Source organism: Ascaphus truei, unplaced genomic scaffold, assembly GCF_040206685.1.
Source record: "Ascaphus truei isolate aAscTru1 unplaced genomic scaffold, aAscTru1.hap1 HAP1_SCAFFOLD_97, whole genome shotgun sequence".
NCBI lineage: Eukaryota > Metazoa > Chordata > Amphibia > Anura > Ascaphidae > Ascaphus > Ascaphus truei.
Window position 1 is genome coordinate 1,117,005 of NW_027457309.1, and position 26,197 is coordinate 1,143,201.

The 26,197-nt window shown below is 36.5% G+C and overlaps 5 non-coding genes across 5 annotated transcripts; all 5 read left to right on the forward strand.

Moving 5' to 3' along the window:
- The first annotated feature begins 7,493 nt into the window (after positions 1-7,493).
- Positions 7,494-7,575, forward strand: TRNAL-AAG (transfer RNA leucine (anticodon AAG)). Its single transcript has one exon. It is a non-coding gene; the product is annotated as a tRNA-Leu (tRNA).
- A 2,631-nt stretch (positions 7,576-10,206) lies between these two features.
- On the forward strand, positions 10,207-10,288 carry TRNAL-AAG (transfer RNA leucine (anticodon AAG)). Its single transcript has one exon. It is a non-coding gene; the product is annotated as a tRNA-Leu (tRNA).
- Positions 10,289-11,909: 1,621 nt separating this feature from the next.
- Positions 11,910-11,991, forward strand: TRNAL-AAG (transfer RNA leucine (anticodon AAG)). The gene has a single exon. It is a non-coding gene; the product is annotated as a tRNA-Leu (tRNA).
- A 5,662-nt stretch (positions 11,992-17,653) lies between these two features.
- Positions 17,654-17,735, forward strand: TRNAL-AAG (transfer RNA leucine (anticodon AAG)). Its single transcript has one exon. It is a non-coding gene; the product is annotated as a tRNA-Leu (tRNA).
- Positions 17,736-21,882: 4,147 nt separating this feature from the next.
- On the forward strand, positions 21,883-21,964 carry TRNAL-AAG (transfer RNA leucine (anticodon AAG)). The gene has a single exon. It is a non-coding gene; the product is annotated as a tRNA-Leu (tRNA).
- The last annotated feature ends 4,233 nt before the right edge of the window (positions 21,965-26,197 follow it).

Here is a 26,197-nt window from a genome sequence, read left to right on the forward strand (position 1 = left end):
TACTTTTGTATTCGAAACGCGTCGCGAAGGGTGTCGCTGGTCTGTTTATCACATACAGCCAGTCTTCACACAAGTGTTTTTATTGCTATTTTTATTGCCATTTTCGATCGAAACGGAAAACGGGCGGGCACTTCCGGGACTACTATAGGGGGCCTCATTTGCCGCGCATGCGCACTACGCAGATCATCACGCCGACAAGCGTGTGAAGCAGAGACGCAGCACAGCCTCTGAATACAGCCCCAGCGCACGGGGCTTGTTCCAGAGAACTGAGATTACCCCCCTCTTCATCCCATTTGTTGCCCTACCAATAGAAGTGACGATCGTGATCTGGACCATTAAAGTTTTTATATATGTAAGTGCATATTATTATCTTTATTTGTTGTCAATACACATCATATCTCAATCTTGGTGCGCTTTTGTGTTTTTTCTTTTTTCCTGGGACTTGGTATCGCTGTTGGAGTTTTCCTGCGGGGATCCATATTGGAGGTGGGGGCAGACACCTTCAACACTAAGAGCTGCAAGAGATTAGAGAGGAACCACCATTCCACTATCCTAAAGAGCAAGAGCGCGGACTGGACTCAATTGACTTCACTTTCCAGGTAGAAACATATCCCCCTCTCCCTTCTCCCCTCTAAGCTGCACATATTAACCCTTTATATATGTGACAGTGTCTCTCATATCCCCCTCTCCCTTCTCCCCTCTAAGCGGCACATATTAACCCTTTATATATGTGACAGTGTCTCACATATCCCCCTCGCCCTTCTCCTCTCTAAGCTGCACATATTAACCCTTTATATATGTGACAGTTTCTCCCATATCCCTCTCCCCTCTAAGCTGCACATATTAACCCTTTATATATTTGACAGTGTCTCTCACATCCCCCTCTCCCTTCTCGCTGGTTTGGGGAGTCAGTCTCACTGGTTTTGGGTGTAAGCCTCACTGGTTTGGGGGGGTCAGTCTCACTGGTTTGGGGGGGTCAGTCTCACTGGTTTGGGGGGGTCAGTCTCACTGGTTTGGGGGTCAGCCTCACTGGTTTTGGGGGTCCACCTCACTGGTTTGGTGGTCAGTCTCACTGGTTTTGGGGGCTTAGCCTCACTGGTTTTGGGGGTCAGCCTCACTGGTTTGGGGGTTCAGCCTCACTGGTCTGGGGATTCAGCCTCACTGGATTGGGTTTCATCCTCACTGGTTTTGGGGGTCAGTCTCACTGGTTGGGGGGGTCAGCTTCACTGGTTTGGGGTGGGTCAGCCTCACTGGTTTGGGGGGGTTAGCCTCACTGGTTTGGGGGTCAGCCTCACTGGTTTGGGGGAGGGGGGGTCAGCCTCACTAGTTTTGGTGGTCAGCCTCACTGGTTTCGGGGGTCAGCCTCACTTGTTTGGGGGTCAGCCTCCCTGGTTTGGGGGTCACCCTCATGGTTTGGGGGTCAGCCTCACTGGTTTGGGGTCAGCCTCACTGGTTTGGGGGTCAGCCTCACTGGTTTGGGGGTCAGCCTCGCTGGTTTGGGGGTCAGCCTCACTGGTTTAAAGGTCAGCCTCACTGGTTTAGGGGTCAGACTCACTGGTTTGGGGGTCAGCCTCACTAGTTTGGGGGTCAGCCTCACTGGTTTGGGGGTCAGCCTCACTGGTTTTGGGGGTCAGCCTCACTGGTTTTGGGGGTCAGCCTCACTGGTTTTGGGGGTCAGCCTCACTGGTTTGGCGGTCAGCCTCACTGGTTTGGGGGTCAGTCTCACTGGTTTGGGGGTCAGTCTCACTTGTTTTGGGGTCAGCCTCACTGGTTTTGGGGGTCAGCCTCACTGGTTTGGGGGTCAGCTCACTGGTTTGGCGGTCAGCCTCACTGGTTTGGGGGTCAGCCTCACTGGTTTGGGGGTCAGTCTCACTGGTTTGGGGGTCTGCCTCACTGGTTTAGGGGTCAGCCTCACTGGTTTGGGGTTCAGTCTCACTGGTTTGGGGATCAGTCTCACTGGTTTGGGGGTCAGTCTCACTGGTTTGGGAGTCAGTCTCACTGGTTTGGGGGTCAGTGTCACTTGTTTGGGGGAGTCAGCCTCACTGGTTTGGGGGAGTCAGCCTCACTGGTTTGGGGGAGTCAGCCTCACTGGTTTGGGGGAGTCAGCCTCACAGGTTTGGGGGTCAGTCTCACTGGTTTGGGGATCAGCCTCACTGGATTGGGGGTTCAGCCTCCCTGGTTTGGGGATCAGTCTCACTGGTTTGGGGGAGTCAGCCTCACTGGTTTGGGGGTCAGCCTCACTGGTTTGGGGGTCAGTCTCACTGGTTTGGGGGTCAGTCTCACTGGTTTGGGGGTCAGTCTCACTGGTTTGGGGGAGTCAGCCTCACTGGTTTGGGGGTCAGCCTCACTGGTTTGGGGGGTCAGCCTCACTGATTTGTGGGTCAGTCTCACTGGTTTGGGGGGTCAGTCTCACTGGTTTGGGGGGTCAGCCTCCCTGGTTTGGGGGTCAGTCTCACTGGTTTGGGGGTCAGTCTCACTGGTTTGGTGGAGTCAGCCTCACTGGTTTGGGGGAGTCAGCCTCACTGGTTTGGGGGTCAGCCTCACTGGTTTGAGGGTCATCCTCACTGGTTTAGGGGTCAGCCTCACTGGTTTAGGGGTCAGCCTCACTGGTTTAGGGGTCAGCATCACTGGTTTAGGGGTCAGCCTCACTGGTTTAGGGGTCAGCCTCACTGGTTTGGGGGTCAGCCTCACTGGTTTAGGGGTCAGCCTCACTGGTTTGGGGGTCAGCCTCACTGGTTTAGGGGTCAGCCTCACTGGTTTAGGGGTCAGCCTCACTGGTTTAGGGGTCATCCTCACTGGTTTGGGGGTCAGCCTCTCTGGTTTTGGGGTCAGCCTCACTGGCTTGGGGGTCAGTCTCACTGGTTTAAGGGTCAGCCTCATTTGTTTAGGGGTCAGCCTCACTGGTTTGGAGGTCAGCCTCACTGGTTTGGGGGTCAGTCTCACTGGTTTAGGGGTCAGCCTCATTTGTTTAGGGGTCAGCCTCACTGGTTTGGAGGTCAGCCTCACTGGTTTGGGGGTCAGCCTCACTGGTTTGGGGGTCAGCCTCACTGGTTTGGGGGTCAGCCTCACTGGTTTGGGGGTGAGCCTCACTGGTTTGGGGGTGTACGTATGTAAACATTTATAAGCACGCAGCGCTTTTCAAAATCCAACGTTTCCCCGAAATGCCTAAAATGAAGTAATCTCAGCAATTCCCCATTTTATCAACCCCCCCCTTTTTAACAGAGTGAGAACAACCTTCTACCCCCCCCCCCCACTCCCCCCCTGGGGTTGAACCAAGCTATATATAGCTCTGCGGACCCTCTTGCTTCCTGAGAAAATTACCGGTTGCAGTAAAAACAAAATGGCGGTTTAAATCTCTCGCTGGTATTTGTCTCGGTCACCGGAGCGGAAATCTACGCGGTTCTTCCCCCTGCGTCCTCCCCCTAATAAATAAAAGGAGGGTCCGAGAGGGGGAACGAAGAATTATCCGTATGAATTGGCGGAACGTTATGACGGGAACGCGGGTGTGTTTGCAGGTGGAACAACGACTCGCAGGAACACGGTGGACGTGGGATCCCACGGGCGGGCGCTCAGCAACGGTGCCGGCGGGGCGAGCGGCGCAGCGGAGGAGAGGGAGAAAGGTAACCGTCAAGGGGCTAAGCCAAGAGCTGACAGTCACAGTGAGGATGGGATATGCAGAGTGAGACATGCAATGTAAGGGTGTGGACTGGGGGGCGTTGGGGGTATGGAAAGTTACAGGTCCCTTCTGAGTCACTGTGTCACCCTGTAGGGGGAGGGACAGATGCCATGTCCCATAGCTCCAATCTGTCTGTGTCACTGTGTCACCCTGCGGGGGGAGGGACAGACTCCATGTCCCATAGCTCCCTTCTGTCTGTGTCACCCTGTGGGGGGAGGGACAGACTAACAGCTCCCTTCTGTCTGTGTCACTGTATCACCCTGCGGGGGGAGGGACAGACTCATAGCTCCCTTCTGTCTGTGTCACTGTGTCACCCTGTGGGGGGAGGGACAGACTCAATGTCCCATAGCTCCCTTCTGCCTGTGTCACTGTGTCACCCTGCGGGGGGAGGGACAGACGGCATGTCCCATAGCTCCCTTCTGCCTGTGTCACTGTGTCACCCTGCGGGGGAGGGACAGACGGCATGTCCCATAGCTCCCTTCTGCCTGTGTCACTGTGTCACCCTGCAGGGGGAGGGACAGACTCAATGTCCCATAGCTCCCTTCTGCCTGTGTTACTGTGTCACCCTGTGGGGGGAGGGACAGACGGCATGTCCCATAGCTCCCTTCTGTCTGTGTCACTGTGTCACCCTGCGGAGGGATGGACAGACTCCATGTCCCATAGCTCCCTTCTGCCTGTGTCACTGTGTCACCCTGCAGGGGGATGGACAGACTCCATGTCCCATAGCTCCCTTCTGCCTGTGTCACTGTGTCACCCTGTGGGGGGAGGGACAGACTCCATGTTATGGCTGTGTAACATCAAAAGAGTCACATCTTAAGTGTCACATCTAAAGTGTATACAAGAGTTAATTTTGGAGTTGAAATTGGAGGTGAAGATTGGAGGAAGATCTGGACTCTAAATTACAACTTTGCCTCTGTGAGACATTCTCTTTTAACATCTGTGATTATTTGTTCAGTTTTATTCTCCATTACCTGGGAAGTCTCTCCTCCTGCATCTTACTATGCCCTCCCTACTGATTTTTCTGTTTACTGTTTCCTCACTCCTTTGTGAATGTCTCTGTTCTCTCCAACATCCCCACTCCCCGCTGCACCATTATTTATACACCCCTCTCCCAACAACTTCTATACCCCTCAATAAAAAAACACCCACACAAATCCTCTATTCACACCCTCTATCTACTCCTTCCTGCTTCTGGGGATATCCCCTAAGCCTGAAGTCAGACATAAACACCTGCTCTCACCCACGCCTCCCTGCCATCTCTTCCCCTGTAAATGGTGTTAACCTTTTCATTTAATACTGACTAACCTTAAAACTCGCCCCACAAATTAAGCATCCCAACAGCCTGCCCTCATGGCTAATGTCCCACACCCACAGTCACTCCTACCACACATTGTGACAAAGCACTGGCATCTACAGCACTTACTCCCTCACCTGATGTCTCTGTAAGTTTCCCATTAAATCTCTTAGAGTGTAAGCTCTTCGGGGCAGGGATTTACTTTCCTATTGTCTGATTTTGCAGCACTTATTGTATTATTATAATTCCCCGTACTGTATTCTTTGTGAAGCGCTGAGTACACTTTTGGCGCTATATAAATAAAGACATACAATACAATACAATGTCCCAAAGCTCCCTTCTCCCTGTGTCACTGTGTCACGACCCTCTCTTTGCCCCCGCAGGGGCTGACATGAAGGTGACACAGATGATTGCGTCTCCCAGCCGAGCGGTAAAGACATCCGGAAGATTCCTGATGCTGATAATGGAAATCTGTCCCAAAATGGGGGCGCGATAAGTGTATGCCGAGTGCTTCCCCCGGGATCTGGTGTCACCGACCCCACTGCCACCGGTGAGATGTTATATGCACATGCGGCGCTCACTGTAGATACGTGCACGGTGCTCCCCGTATACATGCGCACATGCAGCGCTCCCCATAATATACACCCGCGCAGTGCTCCCTATAATACGCACGCGTGCAGTGCTTTCCATAATATGCACACACACAGCACTCACTGCATATGCATGCAGCATCCCCATATACACATGGTCCCCATATCTACGTGTGTGCAGTGCTCCCCGTATATACGCGCACGCAACGCTCCCCGTATATACGTGCACACCCTCCCTGTATATACACACGCAGCATTCCCCATATACACACGCAGCGCTCCCCATATACAAAACCTCCCCTATGTGTTTATCTTTGTGTGTATATCTGTGTGTGTATCTATCTGAGTGTATCTATCCATCTGTGTGTGTATCTGTGTATCTATCTATCTGTGTGTGTATCTATCTGTGTGTGTGTGTGTGTGTGTTTGTGTGTATCTATCTGTGTGTGTGTGTGTGTGTGTGTGTGTGTATATCTCTATCTGCGTGTGTGTGTATCTATCTGTGACTATATATCTGTGTGTGTGTGTGTATCTCTACCTGTGTGTGTATCTATCTATCTGTGTGTGTGTGTGTGTGTGTATCTGTGTGTGTGTGTATCTGTGTGTGTATCTGTGTGTGTGTGTGTGTGTGTGTGTGTGTGTGTGTGTGTGTGTGTGTGTGTGTGTGTGTGTGTGTGTGTGTGTGTGTGTGTGTGTGTGTGTGTGTGTGTCTCTGTGTATGTATTGTGATCACGTTGCGGGGTCTTTTGTCCCAGATTAAGGCAGGAAACATTGGGGTTTGTTGAACAGGGTTTTTATAACTCCACAATAATAATTAAACAATAGGCACACCATCCCTTTAAGGCAAAACAAATCATACAATAAACACCTACTCCTATTTAGGATTCTGACCAAACAACTCCAGCCCTTTCTAACTGGGTGGCTAGCTATGCTGGTTACCACCCCAAAACATGTACTGCAAATACAAAAGTCTAATAAGAAAATATAACAGTCCTTATCTGTTTTGATGCTGATGGGGAAACCCTCCCACGAGACTCCAGGAAATCCCTCTCTGGGGTTGGAATGCCGGTTCTTTGGTGACAGGCTGTGTCCCGCAGCTTCATGGCCAACCTCTTTCTGGATGTGAGACCCAGCTGGTCCCAGCAGGCCCTGCTTCCTGCAGGCCCACTACGCCAGAACAACCAGAGTCCTTCCTGGCTGGGGAGAAGTCTCTCTTTCGCCCCCTTCTCTGGGTAAAGCAATCTCTCAGAGTGTCAGCTCTCTGACTGCCTTTTAAAACTCTGGTTCCTGCAGGAGTTCTCTGCTAATTAGCTACACCTGTATCTAGCCTCTCCAGGAGGAATTTAACCTCCTGCATGCTGGAACCTACACTAGCTGCACCACTCCAGAAGATAGAGACAGTGACTATCTGTGTGTGTGTGTGTGTGTGTGTGTGTGTGTGTGTGTGTGTGTGTGTGTGTGTGTGTGTGTGTGTGTGTGTGTGTGTGTGTGTGTGTGTGTGTGTGTGTGTGTGTGTGTGTGTGTGTGTGTGTGTGTGTATCTGTCTATCTACTGTATCTGTGTATCTGTCCATCTGTGAGATTATTCTATGGGAGCTGCACTGAGGGTTTCCCCACGTTACTACTGCGCCTTACACTGACGTTTATTCCCAGCGCAGGACGTGAGCTCGGCCCGCAAAGCGCAGAACATGAGCTCGGCCCGCAAAGCGCAGGACATGAGCTCGGCCCGCACAGCGCAGGACATGAGCTCGACACGCACAGCGAAAAAAAACAGTGGAAATAAAATTCTTAATGACAACAGTTGATCCTCAAGCAATTTAAACAATTCGGTCATGCAAATACTGTAGAATGTCTTTACTTTGTTGATAAAACATTCAACTTTCTGCGAAAAAGATTTTTTCCACCTCCCAATTTGTCACACAGATCAAGTGATGGGTAGCGTGGCCGAGCGGTCTAAGGCGCTGGATTAAGGCTCCAGTCTCTCAGGAGGCGTGGGTTCAAATCCCACCACTGCCATTATTTTACTTTAGAGATGACATCTTTGTGAAGATATATTTTGTTTTTCACATAGACGTCATCTGTTTTGTGTACGTCTGATTTGGTGCTTTGATATATTGAAAACAGTATATTTTGTAGTAGGTGACATTATATTTCGATAACAATAAAATCTGTATGAAATCTTTAGCAAACATTGAATTACATGCCCATTTTCAAGACAAAATATAAATCATGGCTCTGTAATCTCTGAAACAAGGAGGCCTTGAAACTGAAAACTATTCAAAAGTTAAAAAGAACTTGAGTTTGTGGCAGATATTAAAAAGCAGAGAAGGGTGAAAACATCTAAAATGAAGTCACAACAAATGTAGGGATTTTAAAACAAAATTTGTGGATAAAGTTTTGAACATCACAAGTAAATAGATAATCTTTCAGCTTTCTAATATATATATTATAAGCAGTTAAAAAACAGTGGAAATAAAATTCTTCATGACAACAGTTGATCCTCAAGCAATTTAAACAATTCGGTCATGCAAATACTGTAGAATGTTTTTACTTTGTTGATAAAACATTCAACTTTCTGCGAAAAAGATTTTATCCACCTCCCAATTTGTCACACAGATATTGAAAACAGTGTATTTTGTAGTAGGTGACATTCTATTTCGATAACAATAAAATCTGTATGAAATCTTTAGCAAACATAGAATTACATGCCCATTTTCAAGACAAAATATAAATCATGCCTCTGTAATCTCTGAAGCAAGGAGGCATTGAAACTGAAAACTATTCAAAAGTTAAAAAGAACTTGAGTTTGTGGCAGATATTAAAAAGCAGAGAAGGGTGAAAACATCTAAAATGAAGTCACAACAAATGTAGGGCTTTCAAAACAAAATTTGGGGATAAAGTTTTGAACATCACAAGTAAATAGATAATCTTTCAGCTTTCTAATATATATATTATAAGCAGTTAAAAAACAGTGGAAATAAAATTCTTAATGACAACAGTTGAGCCTCAAGCTATTTAAACAAGTTGGACATGCAAATACTGCAGAATTGTTTTACTTTGTTGATAAAACATTCAACTTTCTACGAAAAAGATTTTTTCCACCTCCCAATTTGTCACACAGATATTGAAAACAGTGTATTTTGTAGTAGGTGACATTCTATTTCGATAACAATAAAATCTGTATGAAATCTTTAGCAAACATAGAATTACATGCCCATTTTCAAGACAAAATATAAATCATGCCTCTGTAATCTCTGAAGCAAGGAGGCATTGAAACTGAAAACTATTCAAAAGTTAAAAAGAACTTGAGTTTGTGGCAGATATTAAAAAGCAGAGAAGGGTGAAAACATCTAAAATGAAGTCACAACAAATGTAGGGCTTTCAAAACAAAATTTGGGGATAAAGTTTTGAACATCACAAGTAAATAGATAATCTTTCAGCTTTCTAATATATATATTATAAGCAGTTAAAAAACAGTGGAAATAAAATTCTTAATGACAACAGTTGAGCCTCAAGCTATTTAAACAAGTTGGACATGCAAATACTGCAGAATTGTTTTACTTTGTTGATAAAACATTCAACTTTCTACGAAAAAGATTTTTTCCACCTCCCAATTTGTCACACAGATATTGAAAACAGTGTATTTTGTAGTAGGTGACATTCTATTTCGATAACAATAAAATCTGTATGAAATCTTTAGCAAACATAGAATTACATGCCCATTTTCAAGACAAAATATAAATCATGCCTCTGTAATCTCTGAAGCAAGGAGGCATTGAAACTGAAAACTATTCAAAAGTTAAAAAGAACTTGAGTTTGTGGCAGATATTAAAAAGCAGAGAAGGGTTAAAAACATCTAAAATGAAGTCACAACAAATGTAGGGCTTTCAAAACAAAATTTGGGGATAAAGTTTTGAACATCACAAGTAAATAGATAATCTTTCAGCTTTCTAATATATATATTATAAGCAGTTAAAAAACAGTGGAAATAAAATTCTTAATGACAACAGTTGAGCCTCAAGCAATTTAAACAAGTTGGTCATGCAAATATTGTAGAATTGTTTTACTTTGTTGATAAAACATTCAACTTTCTACGAAAAAGATTTTTCCACCTCCCAATTTGTCACACAGATATTGAAAACAGTGTATTTTGTAGTAGGTGACATTCTATTTCGATAACAATAAAATCTGTATGAAATCTTTAGCAAACATAGAATTACATGCCCATTTTCAAGACAAAATATAAATCATGCCTCTGTAATCTCTGAAACAAGGAGGCCTTGAAACTGAAAACAATTCAAAAGTTAAAAAGAACTTGATTTTGTGGCAGATATTAAAAAGCAGAGAAGGGTGAAAACATCTAAAATGAAGTCACAACAAATGTAGGGCTTTTAAAACAAAATTTGGGGATAAAGTTTTGAACATCACAAGTAAATAGATAATCTTTCAGCTTTCTAATATATATATTATAAGCAGTTAAAAAACAGTGGAAATAAAATTCTTCATGACAACAGTTGAGCCTCAAGCAATTTAAACAATTCGGTCATGCAAATACTGTAGAATGTTTTTACTTTGTTGATAAAACATTCAACTTTCTACGAAAAAGATTTTTTCCACCTCCCAATTTGTCAAACAGATCAAGCAGCAGGTAGCGTGGCCGAGCGGTCTAAGGCGCTGGATTAAGGCTCCAGTCTCTCAGGAGGCGTGGATTCAAATCCCAACGCTGCCATTTTTTTATTTTAGAGATTACATCTTTGTGAAGATATATTTTGTTTTTCATATAGACGTCATCTGTTTTGTGTACGTCTGATTTGGTGCTTTGATATATTGTAAACAGTGTATTTTGTAGTAGGTGACATTCTATTTCGATAACAATAAAATCTGTATGAAATCTTTAGCAAACATAGAATTACATGCCCATTTTCAAGACAAAATATAAATCATGCCTCTGTAATCTCTGAAGCAAGGAGGCATTGAAACTGAAAACTATTCAAAAGTTAAAAAGAACTTGAGTTTGTGGCAGATATTAAAAAGCAGAGAAGGGTGAAAACATCTAAAATGAAGTCACAACAAATGTAGGGCTTTCAAAACAAAATTTGGGGATAAAGTTTTGAACATCACAAGTAAATAGATAACCTTTCAGCTTTCTAATATATTTATTATAAGCAGTTAAAAAACAGTGGAAATAAAATTCTTCATGACAACAGTTGATCCTCAAGCAATTAAACAATTCGGTCATGCAAATACTGTTGAATTTTTTTTAACTTTGTTGATAAAACATTCAACTTTCTACGAAAAAGATTTTTTCCACCTCCCAATTTGTCACACAGATATTGAAAACAGTGTATTTTGTAGTAGGTGACATTCTATTTCGATAACAATAAAATCTGTATGAAATCTTTAGCAAACATAGAATTACATGCCCATTTTCAAGACAAAATATAAATCATGCCTCTGTAATCTCTGAAACAAGGAGGCCTTGAAACAGAAAACAATTCAAAAGTTAAAAAGAACTTGATTTTGTGGCAGATATTAAAAAGCAGAGAAGGGTGAAAACATCTAAAATGAAGTCACAACAAATGTAGGGCTTTTAAAACAAAATTTGGGGATAAAGTTTTGAACATCACAAGTAAATAGATAACCTTTCAGCTTTCTAATATATTTATTATAAGCAGTTAAAAAACAGTGGAAATAAAATTCTTCATGACAACAGTTGAGCCTCAAGCAATTTAAACAATTCAGTCATGCAAATATTGTAGAATTGTTTTACTTTGTTGATAAAACATTCAACTTTCTACGAAAAAGATTTTTTCCACCTCCCAATTTGTCACACAGATATTGAAAACAGTGTATTTTGTAGTAGGTGACATTCTATTTCGATAACAATAAAATCTGTATGAAATCTTTAGCAAACATAGAATTACATGCCCATTTTCAAGACAAAATATAAATCATGCCTCTGTAATCTCTGAAACAAGGAGGCCTTGAAACAGAAAACAATTCAAAAGTTAAAAAGAACTTGATTTTGTGGCAGATATTAAAAAGCACAGAAGGGTGAAAACATCTAAAATGAAGTCACAACAAATGTAGGGCTTTTAAAACAAAATTTGGGGATAAAGTTTTGAACATCACAAGTAAATAGATAACCTTTCAGCTTTCTAATATATTTATTATAAGCAGTTAAAAAACAGTGGAAATAAAATTCTTCATGACAACAGTTGATCCTCAAGCAATTAAACAATTCGGTCATGCAAATACTGTAGAATGTTTTTATTTTGTTGATAAAACATTCAACTTTCTACGAAAAAGATTTTTTCCACCTCCCAATTTGTCACACAGATCAAGCGGCAGGTAGCGTGGCCGAGCGGTCTAAGGCGCTGGATTAAGGCTCCAGTCTCTCAGGAGGCGTGGGTTCAAATCCCACCGCTGCCATTTTTTTTATTTTAGAGATTACATCTTTGTGAAGATATATTTTGTTTTTCATATAGACGTCATCTGTTTTGTGTACGTCTGATTTGGTGCTTTGATATATTGTAATCAGTGTATTTTGTAGTAGGTGACATTCTATTTCGATAACAATAAAATCTGTATGAAATCTTTAGCAAACATAGAATTACATGCCCATTTTCAAGACAAAATATAAATCATGCCTCTGTAATCTCTGAAACAAGGAGGCATTGAAAATGAAAACAATTCAAAAGTTAAAAAGAACTTGATTTTGTGGCAGATATTAAAAAGCAGAGAAGGGTGAAAACATCTAAAATGAAGTCACAACAAATGTAGGGCTTTCAAAACAAAATTTGGGGATAACGTTTTGAACATCACAAGTAAATAGATAACCTTTCAGCATTCTAATATATATATTATAAGCAGTTAAAAAACAGTGGAAATAAAATTCTTAATGACAACAGTTGAGCCTCAAGCAATTTAAACAAGTTGCTCATGCAAATATGGTAGAATTGTTTTACTTTGTTGATAAAACATTCAACTTTCTACGAAAAAGATTTTTTCCACATCCCAATTTGTCACACAGATATTGAAAACAGTGTATTTTGTAGTAGGTGACGTTCTATTTCGATAACAATAAAATCTGTATGAAATCTTTAGCAAACATAGAATTACATGCCCATTTTCAAGACAAAATATAAATCATGCCTCTGTAATATCTGAAGCAAGGAGGCATTGAAACTGAAAACTATTCAAAAGTTAAAAAGAACTTGAGTTTGTGGCAGATATTAAAAAGCAGAGAATAGTGAAAACATCTAAAATGAAGTCACAACAAATGTAGGGCTTTCAAAACAAAATTTGGGGATAAAGTTTTGAACATCACAAGTAAATACATAACCTTTCAGCTTTCTAATATATTTATTATAAGCAGTTAAAAAATAGTGGAAATAAAATTCTTCATGACCACAGTTGATCCTCAAGCAATTAAACAATTCGGTCATGCAAATACTGTAGAATTTTTTTTAACTTTGTTGATAAAACATTCAACTTTCTACGAAAAAGATTTTTTCCACCTCCCAATTTGTCACACAGATATTGAAAACAGTGTATTTTGTAGTAGGTGACATTCTATTTCGATAACAATAAAATCTGTATGAAATCTTTAGCAAACATAGAATTACATGCCCATTTTCAAGACAAAATATAAATCATGCCTCTGTAATCTCTGAAACAAGGAGGCATTGAAACTGAAAACAATTCAAAAGTTAAAAAGAACTTGATTTTGTGGCAGATATTAAAAAGCAGAGAAGGGTGAAAACATCTAAAATGAAGTCACAACAAATGTAGGGCTTTTAAAACAAAATTTGGGGATAAAGTTTTGAACATCACAAGTAAATAGATAACCTTTCAGCTTTCTAATATATATATTATAAGCAGTTAAAAAACAGTGGAAATAAAATTCTTCATGACAACAGTTGAGCCTCAAGCAATTTAAACAATTCAGTCATGCAAATATTGTAGAATTGTTTTACTTTGTTGATAAAACATTCAACTTTCTACGAAAAAGATTTTTTCCACCTCCCAATTTGTCACAAAGATATTGAAAACAGTGTATTTTGTAGTAGGTGATATTCTATTTCGATAACAATAAAATCTGTATGAAATCTTTAGCAAACATAGAATTACATGCCCATTTTCAAGACAAAATATAAATCATGCCTCTGTAATCTCTGAAACAAGGAGGCCTTGAAACAGAAAACAATTCAAAAGTTAAAAAGAACTTGATTTTGTGGCAGATATTAAAAAGCAGAGAAGGGTGAAAACATCTAAAATGAAGTCACAACAAATGTAGGGCTTTTAAAACAAAATTTGGGGATAAAGTTTTGAACATCACAAGTAAATAGATAATCTTTCAGCTTTCTAATATATATATTATAAGCAGTTAAAAAACAGTGGAAATAAAATTCTTCATGACAACAGTTGATCCTCAAGCAATTTAAACAATTCGGTCATGCAAATATTGTAGAATTGTTTTACTTTGTTGATAAAACATTCAACTTTCTACGAAAAAGATTTTTTCCACCTCCCAATTTGTCACAAAGATATTGAAAACAGTGTATTTTGTAGTAGGTGACAGTCTATTTCGATAACAATAAAATCTGTATGAAATCTTTAGCAAACATAGAATTACATGTCCATTTTCAAGACAAAATATAAATCATGCCTCTGTAATCTCTGAAACAAGGAGGCCTTGAAACTGAAACTATTCAAAAGTTAAAAAGAACTTGATTTTGTGGCAGATATTAAAAAGCAGAGAAGGGTGAAAACATCTAAAATGAAGTCACAACAAATGTAGGGCTTTAAAAACAAAATTTGGGGATAAAGTTTTGAACATCACAAGTAAATAGATAATCTTTCAGCTTTCTAATATATATATTATAAGCAGTTAAAAAACAGTGGAAATAAAATTCTTAATGACAACAGTTGAGCCTCAAGCAATTTAAACAAGTTGCTCATGCAAATATTGTAGAATTGTTTTACTTTGTTGATAAAACATTCAACTTTCTACGAAAAAGATTTTTTCCACATCCCAATTTGTCACACAGATATTGAAAACAGTGTATTTTGTAGTAGGTGACGTTCTATTTCGATAACAATAAAATCTGTATGAAATCTTTAGCAAACATAGAATTACATGCCCATTTTCAAGACAAAATATAAATCATGCCTCTGTAATATCTGAAGCAAGGAGGCATTGAAACTGAAAACTATTCAAAAGTTAAAAAGAACTTGAGTTTGTGGCAGATATTAAAAAGCAGAGAATAGTGAAAACATCTAAAATGAAGTCACAACAAATGTAGGGCTTTCAAAACAAAATTTGGGGATAAAGTTTTGAACATCACAAGTAAATACATAACCTTTCAGCTTTCTATTATATTTATTATAAGCAGTTAAAAAACAGTGGAAATAAAATTCTTCATGACCACAGTTGATCCTCAAGCAATTAAACAATTCGGTCATGCAAATACTGTAGAATTTTTTTTAACTTTGTTGATAAAACATTCAACTTTCTACGAAAAAGATTTTTTCCACCTCCAAATTTGTCACAAAGATATTGAAAACAGTGTATTTTGTAGTAGGTGATATTCTATTTCGATAACAATAAAATCTGTATGAAATCTTTAGCAAACATAGAATTACATGCCCATTTTCAAGACAAAATATAAATCATGCCTCTGTAATCTCTGAAAAAAGGAGGCCTTGAAACTGAAACTATTCAAAAGTTAAAAAGAACTTGATTTTGTGGCAGATATTAAAAAGCAGAGAAGGGTGAAAACATCTAAAATGAAGTCACAACAAATGTAGGGCCTTTAAAACAAAATTTGGGGATAAAGTTTTTAACATCACAAGTAAATAGATAACCTTTCAGCTTTCTAATATATTTATTATAAGCAGTTAAAAAACAGTGGAAATAAAATTCTTCATGACAACAGTTGATCCTCAAGCAATTTAAACAAATCGGTCATGCAAATACTGTAGAATGTTTTTACTTTGTTGATAAAACATTCAACTTTCTACGAAAAAATTTTTTTTCCAACTCCCAATTTGTCACACAGATATTGAAAACAGTGTATTTTGTAGTAGGTGACAGTCTATTTCGATAACAATAAAATCTGTATGAAATCTTTAGCAAACATAGAATTACATGTCCATTTTCAAGACAAAATATAAATCATGCCTCTGTAATCTCTGAAAAAAGGAGGCCTTGAAACTGAAACTATTCAAAAGTTAAAAAGAACTTGATTTTGTGGCAGATATTAAAAAGCAGAGAAGGGTGAAAACATCTAAAATGAAGTCACAACAAATGTAGGGCTTTTAAAACAAAATTTGGGGATAAAGTTTTGAACATCACAAGTAAATAGATAATCTTTCAGCTTTCTAATATATATATTATAAGCAGTTAAAAAACAGTGGAAATAAAATTCTTAATGACAACAGTTGAGCCTCAAGCAATTTAAACAAGTTGCTCATGCAAATATTGTAGAATTGTTTTACTTTGTTGATAAAACATTCAACTTTCTACGAAAAAGATTTTTTCCACATCCCAATTTGTCACACAGATATTGAAAACAGTGTATTTTGTAGTAGGTGACGTTCTATTTCGATAACAATAAAATCTGTATGAAATCTTTAGCAAACATAGAATTACATGCCCATTTTCAAGACAAAATATAAATCATGCCTCTGTAATATCTGAAGCAAGGAGGCATTGAAACTGAAAACTATTCAAAAGTTAAAAAGAACTTGAGTTTGTGGCAGATATTAAAAAGCAGAGAATAGTGAAAACATCTAAAATGAAGTCACAACAAATGTAGGGCTTTCAAAACAAAATTTGGGGATAAAGTTTTGAACATCACAAGTAAATACATAACCTTTCAGCTTTCTAATATATTTATTATAAGCAGTTAAAAAACAGTGGAAATAAAATTCTTCATGACCACAGTTGATCCTCAAGCAATTAAACAATTCGGTCATGCAAATACTGTAGAATTTTTTTTAACTTTGTTGATAAAACATTCAACTTTCTACGAAAAAGATTTTTTCCACCTCCCAATTTGTCACAAAGATATTGAAAACAGTGTATTTTGTAGTAGGTGATATTCTATTTCGATAACAATAAAATCTGTATGAAATCTTTAGCAAACATAGAATTACATGCCCATTTTCAAGACAAAATATAAATCATGCCTCTGTAATCTCTGAAACAAGGAGGCCTTGAAACAGAAAACAATTCAAAAGTTAAAAAGAACTTGATTTTGTGGCAGATATTAAAAAGCAGAGAAGGGTGAAAACATCTAAAATGAAGTCACAACAAATGTAGGGCTTTTAAAACAAAATTTGGGGATAAAGTTTTGAACATCACAAGTAAATAGATAACCTTTCAGCTTTCTAATATATTTATTATAAGCAGTTAAAAAACAGTGGAAATAAAATTCTTCATGACAACAGTTGAGCCTCAAGCAATTTAAACAATTCAGTCATGCAAATATTGTAGAATTGTTTTACTTTGTTGATAAAACATTCAACTTTCTACGAAAAAGATTTTTTCCACCTCCCAATTTGTCACACAGATATTGAAAACAGTGTATTTTGTATTAGGTGACATTCTATTTCGATAACAATAAAATCTGTATGAAATCTTTAGCAAACATAGAATTACATGCCCATTTTCAAGACAAAATATAAATCATGCCTCTGTAATCTCTGAAACAAGGAGGCCTTGAAACAGAAAACAATTCAAAAGTTAAAAAGAACTTGATTTTGTGGCAGATATTAAAAAGCAGAGAAGGGTGAAAACATCTAAAATGAAGTCACAACAAATGTAGGGCTTTTAAAACAAAATTTGGGGATAAAGTTTTGAACATCACAAGTAAATAGATAACCTTTCAGCTTTCTAATATATTTATTATAAGCAGTTAAAAAACAGTGGAAATAAAATTCTTCATGACAACAGTTGATCCTCAAGCAATTAAACAATTCGGTCATGCAAATACTGTAGAATGTTTTTACTTTGTTGATAAAACATTCAACTTTCTACGAAAAAGATTTTTTCCACCTCCCAATTTGTCACACAGATCAAGCGGCAGGTAGCGTGGCCGAGCGGTCTAAGGCGCTGGATTAAGGCTCCAGTCTCTCAGGAGGCGTGGGTTCAAATCCCACCGCTGCCATTTTTTTTATTTTAGAGATTACATCTTTGTGAAGATATATTTTGTTTTTCATATAGACGTCATCTGTATTGTGTACGTCTGATTTGGTGCTTTGATATATTGTAAACAGTGTATTTTGTAGTAGGTGACATTCTATTTCGATAACAATAAAATCTGTATGAAATCTTTAGCAAACATAGAATTACATGCCCATTTTCAAGACAAAATATAAATCATGCCTCTGTAATCTCTGAAACAAGGAGGCCTTGAAACTGAAAACAATTCAAAAGTTAAAAAGAACTTGATTTTGTGGCAGATATTAAAAAGCAGAGAAGGGTGAAAACATCTGAAATGAAGTCACAACAAATGTAGGGCTTTCAAAACAAAATTTGGGGATAAAGTTTTGAACATCACAAGTAAATACATAACCTTTCAGCTTTCTAATATATTTATTATAAGCAGTTAAAAAATAGTGGAAATAAAATTCTTCATGACCACAGTTGATCCTCAAGCAATTAAACAATTCGGTCATGCAAATACTGTAGAATTTTTTTTAACTTTGTTGATAAAACATTCAACTTTCTACGAAAAAGATTTTTTCCACCTCCCAATTTGTCACACAGATATTGAAAACAGTGTATTTTGTAGTAGGTGACATTCTATTTCGATAACAATAAAATCTGTATGAAATCTTTAGCAAACATAGAATTACATGCCCATTTTCAAGAGAAAATATAAATCATGCCTCTGTAATCTCTGAAACAAGGAGGCATTGAAACTGAGAACAATTCAAAAGTTAAAAAGAACTTGATTTTGTGGCAGATATTAAAAAGCAGAGAAGGGTGAAAACATCTAAAATGAAGTCACAACAAATGTAGGGCTTTTAAAACAAAATTTGGGGATAAAGTTTTGAACATCACAAGTAAATAGATAACCTTTCAGCTTTCTAATATATTTATTATAAGCAGTTAAAAAACAGTGGAAATAAAATTCTTCATGACAACAGTTGAGCCTCAAGCAATTTAAACAATTCAGTCATGCAAATATTGTAGAATTGTTTTACTTTGTTGATAAAACATTCAACTTTCTACGAAAAAGATTTTTTCCACCTCCCAATTTGTCACACAGATATTGAAAACAGTGTATTTTGTAGTAGGTGACATTCTATTTCGATAACAATAAAATCTGTATGAAATCTTTAGCAAACATAGAATTACATGCCCATTTTCAAGACAAAATATAAATCATGCCTCTGTAATCTCTGAAACAAGGAGGCCTTGAAACAGAAAACAATTCAAAAGTTAAAAAGAACTTGATTTTGTGGCAGATATTAAAAAGCAGAGAAGGGTGAAAACATCTAAAATGAAGTCACAACAAATGTAGGGCTTTTAAAACAAAATTTGGGGATAAAGTTTTTAACATCACAAGTAAATAGATAACCTTTCAGCTTTCTAATATATTTATTATAAGCAGTTAAAAAACAGTGGAAATAAAATTCTTCATGACAACAGTTGATCCTCAAGCAATTTAAACAATTCGGTCATGCAAATACTGTAGAATGTTTTTACTTTGTTGATAAAACATTCAACTTTCTACGAAAAAATTTTTTTCCACCTCCCAATTTGTCACACAGATATTGAAAACAGTGTATTTTGTAGTAGGTGACAGTCTATTTCGATAACAATAAAATCTGTATGAAATCTTTAGCAAACATAGAATTACATGTCCATTTTCAAGACAAAATATAAATCATGCCTCTGTAATCTCTGAAAAAAGGAGGCCTTGAAACTGAAACTATTCAAAAGTTAAAAAGAACTTGATTTTGTGGCAGATATTAAAAAGCAGAGAAGGGTGAAAACATCTAAAATGAAGTCACAACAAATGTAGGGCTTTTAAAACAAAATTTGGGGATAAAGTTTTGAACATCACAAGTAAATAGATAACCTTTCAGCTTTCTAATATATTTATTATAAGCAGTTAAAAAACAGTGGAAATAAAATTCTTCATGACAACAGTTGAGCCTCAAGCAATTTAAACAATTCAGTCATGCAAATATTGTAGAATTGTTTTACTTTGTTGATAAAACATTCAACTTTCTACGAAAAAGATTTTTTCCACCTCCCAATTTGTCACACAGATATTGAAAACAGTGTATTTTGTAGTAGGTGACATTCTATTTCGATAACAATAAAATCTGTATGAAATCTTTAGCAAACATAGAATTACATGCCCATTTTCAAGACAAAATATAAATCATGCCTCTGTAATCTCTGAAACAAGGAGGCCTTGAAACAGAAAACAATTCAAAAGTTAAAAAGAACTTGATTTTGTGGCAGATATTAAAAAGCAGAGAAGGGTGAAAACATCTAAAATGAAGTCACAACAAATGTAGGGCTTTTAAAACAAAATTTGGGGATAAAGTTTTTAACATCACAAGTAAATAGATAACCTTTCAGCTTTCTAATATATTTATTATAAGCAGTTAAAAAACAGTGGAAATAAAATTCTTCATGACAACAGTTGATCCTCAAGCAATTTAAACAATTCGGTCATGCAAATACTGTAGAATGTTTTTACTTTGTTGATAAAACATTCAACTTTCTACGAAAAATTTTTTTTTCCAACTCCCAATTTGTCACACAGATATTGAAAACAGTGTATTTTGTAGTAGGTGACAGTCTATTTCGATAACAATAAAATCTGTATGAAATCTTTAGCAAACATAGAATTACATGTCCATTTTCAAGACAAAATATAAATCATGCCTCTGTAATCTCTGAAAAAAGGAGGCCTTGAAACTGAAACTATTCAAAAGTTAAAAAGAACTTGATTTTGTGGCAGATATTAAAAAGCAGAGAAGGGTGAAAACATCTAAAATGAAGTCACAACAAATGTAGGGCTTTTAAAACAAAATTTGGGGATAAAGTTTTGAACATCACAAGTAAATAGATAATCTTTCAGCTTTCTAATATATATATTATAAGCAGTTAAAAAACAGTGGAAATAAAATTCTTAATGACAACAGTTGAGCCTCAAGCAATTTAAACAAGTTGCTCATGCAAATATTGTAGAATTGTTTTACTTTGTTGATAAAACATTCAACTTTCTACGAAAAAGATTTTTTCCACATCCCAATTTGTCACACAGATATTGAAAACAGTGTATTTTGTAGTAGGTGACGTTCTATTTCGATAACAATAAAATCTGTATGAAATCTTTAGCAAACATAGAATTACATGCCCATTTTCAAGACAAAATATAAATCATGCCTCTGTAATATCTGAAGCAAGGAGGCATTGAAACTGAAAACTATTCAAAAGTTAAAAAGAACTTGAGTTTGTGGCAGATATTAAAAAGCAGAGAATAGTGAAAACATCTAAAATGAAGTCACAACAAATGTAGGGCTTTCAAAACAAAATTTGGGGATAAAGTTTTGAACATCACAAGTAAATACATAACCTTTCAGCTTTCTAATATATTTATTATAAGCAGTTAAAAAACAGTGGAAATAAAATTCTTCATGACCACAGTTGATCCTCAAGCAATTAAACAATTCGGTCATGCAAATACTGTAGAATTTTTTTTAACTTTGTTGATAAAACATTCAACTTTCTACGAAAAAGATTTTTTCCACCTCCCAATTTGTCACAAAGATATTGAAAACAGTGTATTTTGTAGTAGGTGATATTCTATTTCGATAACAATAAAATCTGTATGAAATCTTTAGCAAACATAGAATTACATGCCCATTTTCAAGACAAAATATAAATCATGCCTCTGTAATCTCTGAAACAAGGAGGCCTTGAAACAGAAAACAATTCAAAAGTTAAAAAGAACTTGATTTTGTGGCAGATATTAAAAAGCAGAGAAGGGTGAAAACATCTAAAATGAAGTCACAACAAATGTAGGGCTTTTAAAAGAAAATTTGGGGATAAAGTTTTGAACATCACAAGTAAATAGATAACCTTTCAGCTTTCTAATATATTTATTATAAGCAGTTAAAAAACAGTGGAAATAAAATTCTTCATGACAACAGTTGATCCTCAAGCAATTAAACAATTCGGTCATGCAAATACTGTAGAATGTTTTTACTTTGTTGATAAAACATTCAACTTTCTACGAAAAAGATTTTTTCCACCTCCCAATTTGTCACACAGATCAAGTGGCAGGTAGCGTGGCCGAGCGGTCTAAGGCGCTGGATTAAGGCTCCAGTCTCTCAGGAGGCGTGGGTTCAAATCCCACCGCTGCCATTTTTTTTTATTTTAGAGATTACATCTTTGTGAAGATATATTTTGTTTTTCATATAGACGTCATCTGTTTTGTGTACGTCTGATTTGGTGCTTTGATATATTGAAAACAGTGTATTTTGTAGTAGGTGACATTCTATTTCGATAACAATAAAATCTGTATGAAATCTTTAGCAAACATAGAATTACATGCCCATTTTAAAGACAAAATATAAATCATGCCTCTGTAATCTCTGAAACAAGGAGGCATTGAAACTGAAAACTATTCAAAAGTTAAAAAGAACTTGATTTTGTGGCAGATATTAAAAAGCAGAGAAGGGTGAAAACATCTAAAATCAAGTCACAACAAATGTAGGGCTTTTAAAACAAAATTTGGGGATAAAGTTTTGAACATCACAAGTAAATAGATAACCTTTCAGCTTTCTAATATATTTATTATAAGCAGTTAAAAAACAGTGGAAATAAAATTCTTCATGACAACAGTTGATCCTCAAGCAATTTAAACAATTCGGTCATGCAAATACTGTAGAATGTTTTTACTTTGTTGATAAAACATTCAACTTTCTACGAAAAAAATTTTTTTCCACCTCCCAATTTGTCACACAGATATTGAAAACAGTGTATTTTGTAGTAGGTGACAGTCTATTTCGATAACAATAAAATCTGTATGAAATCTTTAGCAAACATAGAATTACATGTCCATTTTCAAGACAAAATATAAATCATGCCTCTGTAATCTCTGAAAAAAGGAGGCCTTGAAACTGAAACTATTCAAAAGTTAAAAAGAACTTGATTTTGTGGCAGATATTAAAAAGCAGAGAAGGGTGAAAACATCTAAAATGAAGTCACAACAAATGTAGGGCTTTTAAAACAAAATTTGGGGATAAAGTTTTGAACATCACAAGTAAATAGATAACCTTTCAGCTTTCTAATATATTTATTATAAGCAGTTAAAAAACAGTGGAAATAAAATTCTTCATGACAACAGTTGAGCCTCAAGCAATTTAAACAATTCAGTCATGCAAATATTGTAGAATTGTTTTACTTTGTTGATAAAACATTCAACTTTCTACGAAAAAGATTTTTTCCACCTCCCAATTTGTCACACAGATATTGAAAACAGTGTATTTTGTAGTAGGTGACATTCTATTTCGATAACAATAAAATCTGTATGAAATCTTTAGCAAACATAGAATTACATGCCCATTTTCAAGACAAAATATAAATCATGCCTCTGTAATCTCTGAAACAAGGAGGCCTTGAAACAGAAAACAATTCAAAAGTTAAAAAGAACTTGATTTTGTGGCAGATATTAAAAAGCAGAGAAGGGTGAAAACATCTAAAATGAAGTCACAACAAATGTAGGGCTTTTAAAACAAAATTTGGGGATAAAGTTTTTAACATCACAAGTAAATAGATAACCTTTCAGCTTTCTAATATATTTATTATAAGCAGTTAAAAAACAGTGGAAATAAAATTCTTCATGACAACAGTTGATCCTCAAGCAATTTAAACAATTCGGTCATGCAAATACTGTAGAATGTTTTTACTTTGTTGATAAAACATTCAACTTTCTACGAAAAAAATTTTTTTCCAACTCCCAATTTGTCACACAGATATTGAAAACAGTGTATTTTGTAGTAGGTGACAGTCTATTTCGATAACAATAAAATCTGTATGAAATCTTTAGCAAACATAGAATTACATGTCCATTTTCAAGACAAAATATAAATCATGCCTCTGTAATCTCTGAAAAAAGGAGGCCTTGAAACTGAAACTATTCAAAAGTTAAAAAGAACTTGATTTTGTGGCAGATATTAAAAAGCAGAGAAGGGTGAAAACATCTAAAATGAAGTCACAACAAATGTAGGGCTTTTAAAACAAAATTTGGGGATAAAGTTTTGAACATCACAAGTAAATAGATAATCTTTCAGCTTTCTAATATATATATTATAAGCAGTTAAAAAACAGTGGAAATAAAATTCTTAATGACAACAGTTGAGCCTCAAACAATTTAAACAAGTTGCTCATGCAAATATTGTAGAATTGTTTTACTTTGTTGATAAAACATTCAACTTTCTACGAAAAAGATTTTTTCCACATCCCAATTTGTCACACAGATATTGAAAACAGTGTATTTTGTAGTAGGTGACGTTCTATTTCGATAACAATAAAATCTGTATGAAATCTTTAGCAAACATAGAATTACATGCCCATTTTCAAGACAAAATATAAATCATGCCTCTGTAATATCTGAAGCAAGGAGGCATTGAAACTGAAAACTATTCAAAAGTTAAAAAGAACTTGAGTTTGTGGCAGATATTAAAAAGCAGAGAATAGTGAAAACATCTAAAATGAAGTCACAACAAATGTAGGGCTTTCAAAACAAAATTTGGGGATAAAGTTTTGAACATCACAAGTAAATACATAACCTTTCAGCTTTCTAATATATTTATTATAAGCAGTTAAAAAACAGTGGAAATAAAATTCTTCATGACCACAGTTGATCCTCAAGCAATTAAACAATTCGGTCATGCAAATACTGTAGAATTTTTTTTAACTTTGTTGATAAAACATTCAACTTTCTACGAAAAAGATTTTTTCCACCTCCCAATTTGTCACAAAGATATTGAAAACAGTGTATTTTGTAGTAGGTGATATTCTATTTCGATAACAATAAAATCTGTATGAAATCTTTAGCAAACATAGAATTACATGCCCATTTTCAAGACAAAATATAAATCATGCCTCTGTAATCTCTGAAACAAGGAGGCCTTGAAACAGAAAACAATTCAAAAGTTAAAAAGAACTTGATTTTGTGGCAGATATTAAAAAGCAGAGAAGGGTGAAAACATCTAAAATGAAGTCACAACAAATGTAGGGCTTTTAAAACAAAATTTGGGGATAAAGTTTTGAACATCACAAGTAAATAGATAACCTTTCAGCTTTCTAATATATTTATTATAAGCAGTTAAAAAACAGTGGAAATAAAATTCTTCATGACAACAGTTGATCCTCAAGCAATTTAAACAATTCGGTCATGCAAATATTGTAGAATGTTTTTACTTTGTTGATAAAACATTCAACTTTCTACGAAAAAAATTTTTTTCCACCTCCCAATTTGTCACACAGATATTGAAAACAGTGTATTTTGTAGTAGGTGACAGTCTATTTCGATAACAATAAAATCTGTATGAAATCTTTAGCAAACATAGAATTACATGTCCATTTTCAAGACAAAATATAAATCATGCCTCTGTAATCTCTGAAAAAAGGAGGCCTTGAAACTGAAACTATTCAAAAGTTAAAAAGAACTTGATTTTGTGGCAGATATTAAAAAGCAGAGAAGGGTGAAAACATCTAAAATGAAGTCACAACAAATGTAGGGCTTTTAAAACAAAATTTGGGGATAAAGTTTTGAACATCACAAGTAAATAGATAACCTTTCAGCTTTCTAATATATTTATTATAAGCAGTTAAAAAACAGTGGAAATAAAATTCTTCATGACAACAGTTGAGCCTCAAGCAATTTAAACAATTCAGTCATGCAAATATTGTAGAATTGTTTTACTTTGTTGATAAAACATTCAACTTTCTACGAAAAAGATTTTTTCCACCTCCCAATTTGTCACACAGATATTGAAAACAGTGGGCCTCATGCAGAGAGCATCGTTATTTCAAAACTCGCCATTTTTTGTTCAATTTCCCTCAGAAAACGGCATAAAATGGCGGGTTGCGAAAAACGCGCCATTTTTTTATTTCTATGTTTAAAACTCGCCTCGCGGCTGGCGAGAACCTCAATCGCGCCATTTTTAAAACTCTCCGAATGCAGAGAGGTGCGAACGGCAAGTAGCGGCTGTTCGCGCCAAAAAAAGGCGCGATTCTCGCATTTTTGCCGCGCCACGAAAATATGGCAAGATGGCGCTCGCCGCCTATAGTAAAGGGGAAAAAAAAGGCGCGAATTTGTTTTTACACGTTTCTGAAGCGCGCATCTCGCCAATTTAAACTCGCCACACGCATCCATGTTAAACATAGCAGAATTCGCACTTTTCTGCATATGGAGAATAAAACTCTCCAAAAAAGCTACTTTTTATGAAATTCGCCATTTTTAAAATTCTATGCTCTCTGCATGAGGCCCAAAGTATTTTGTAGTAGGTGACATTCTATTTCGATAACAATAAAATCTGTATGAAATCTTTAGCAAACATAGAATTACATGCCCATTTTCAAGACAAA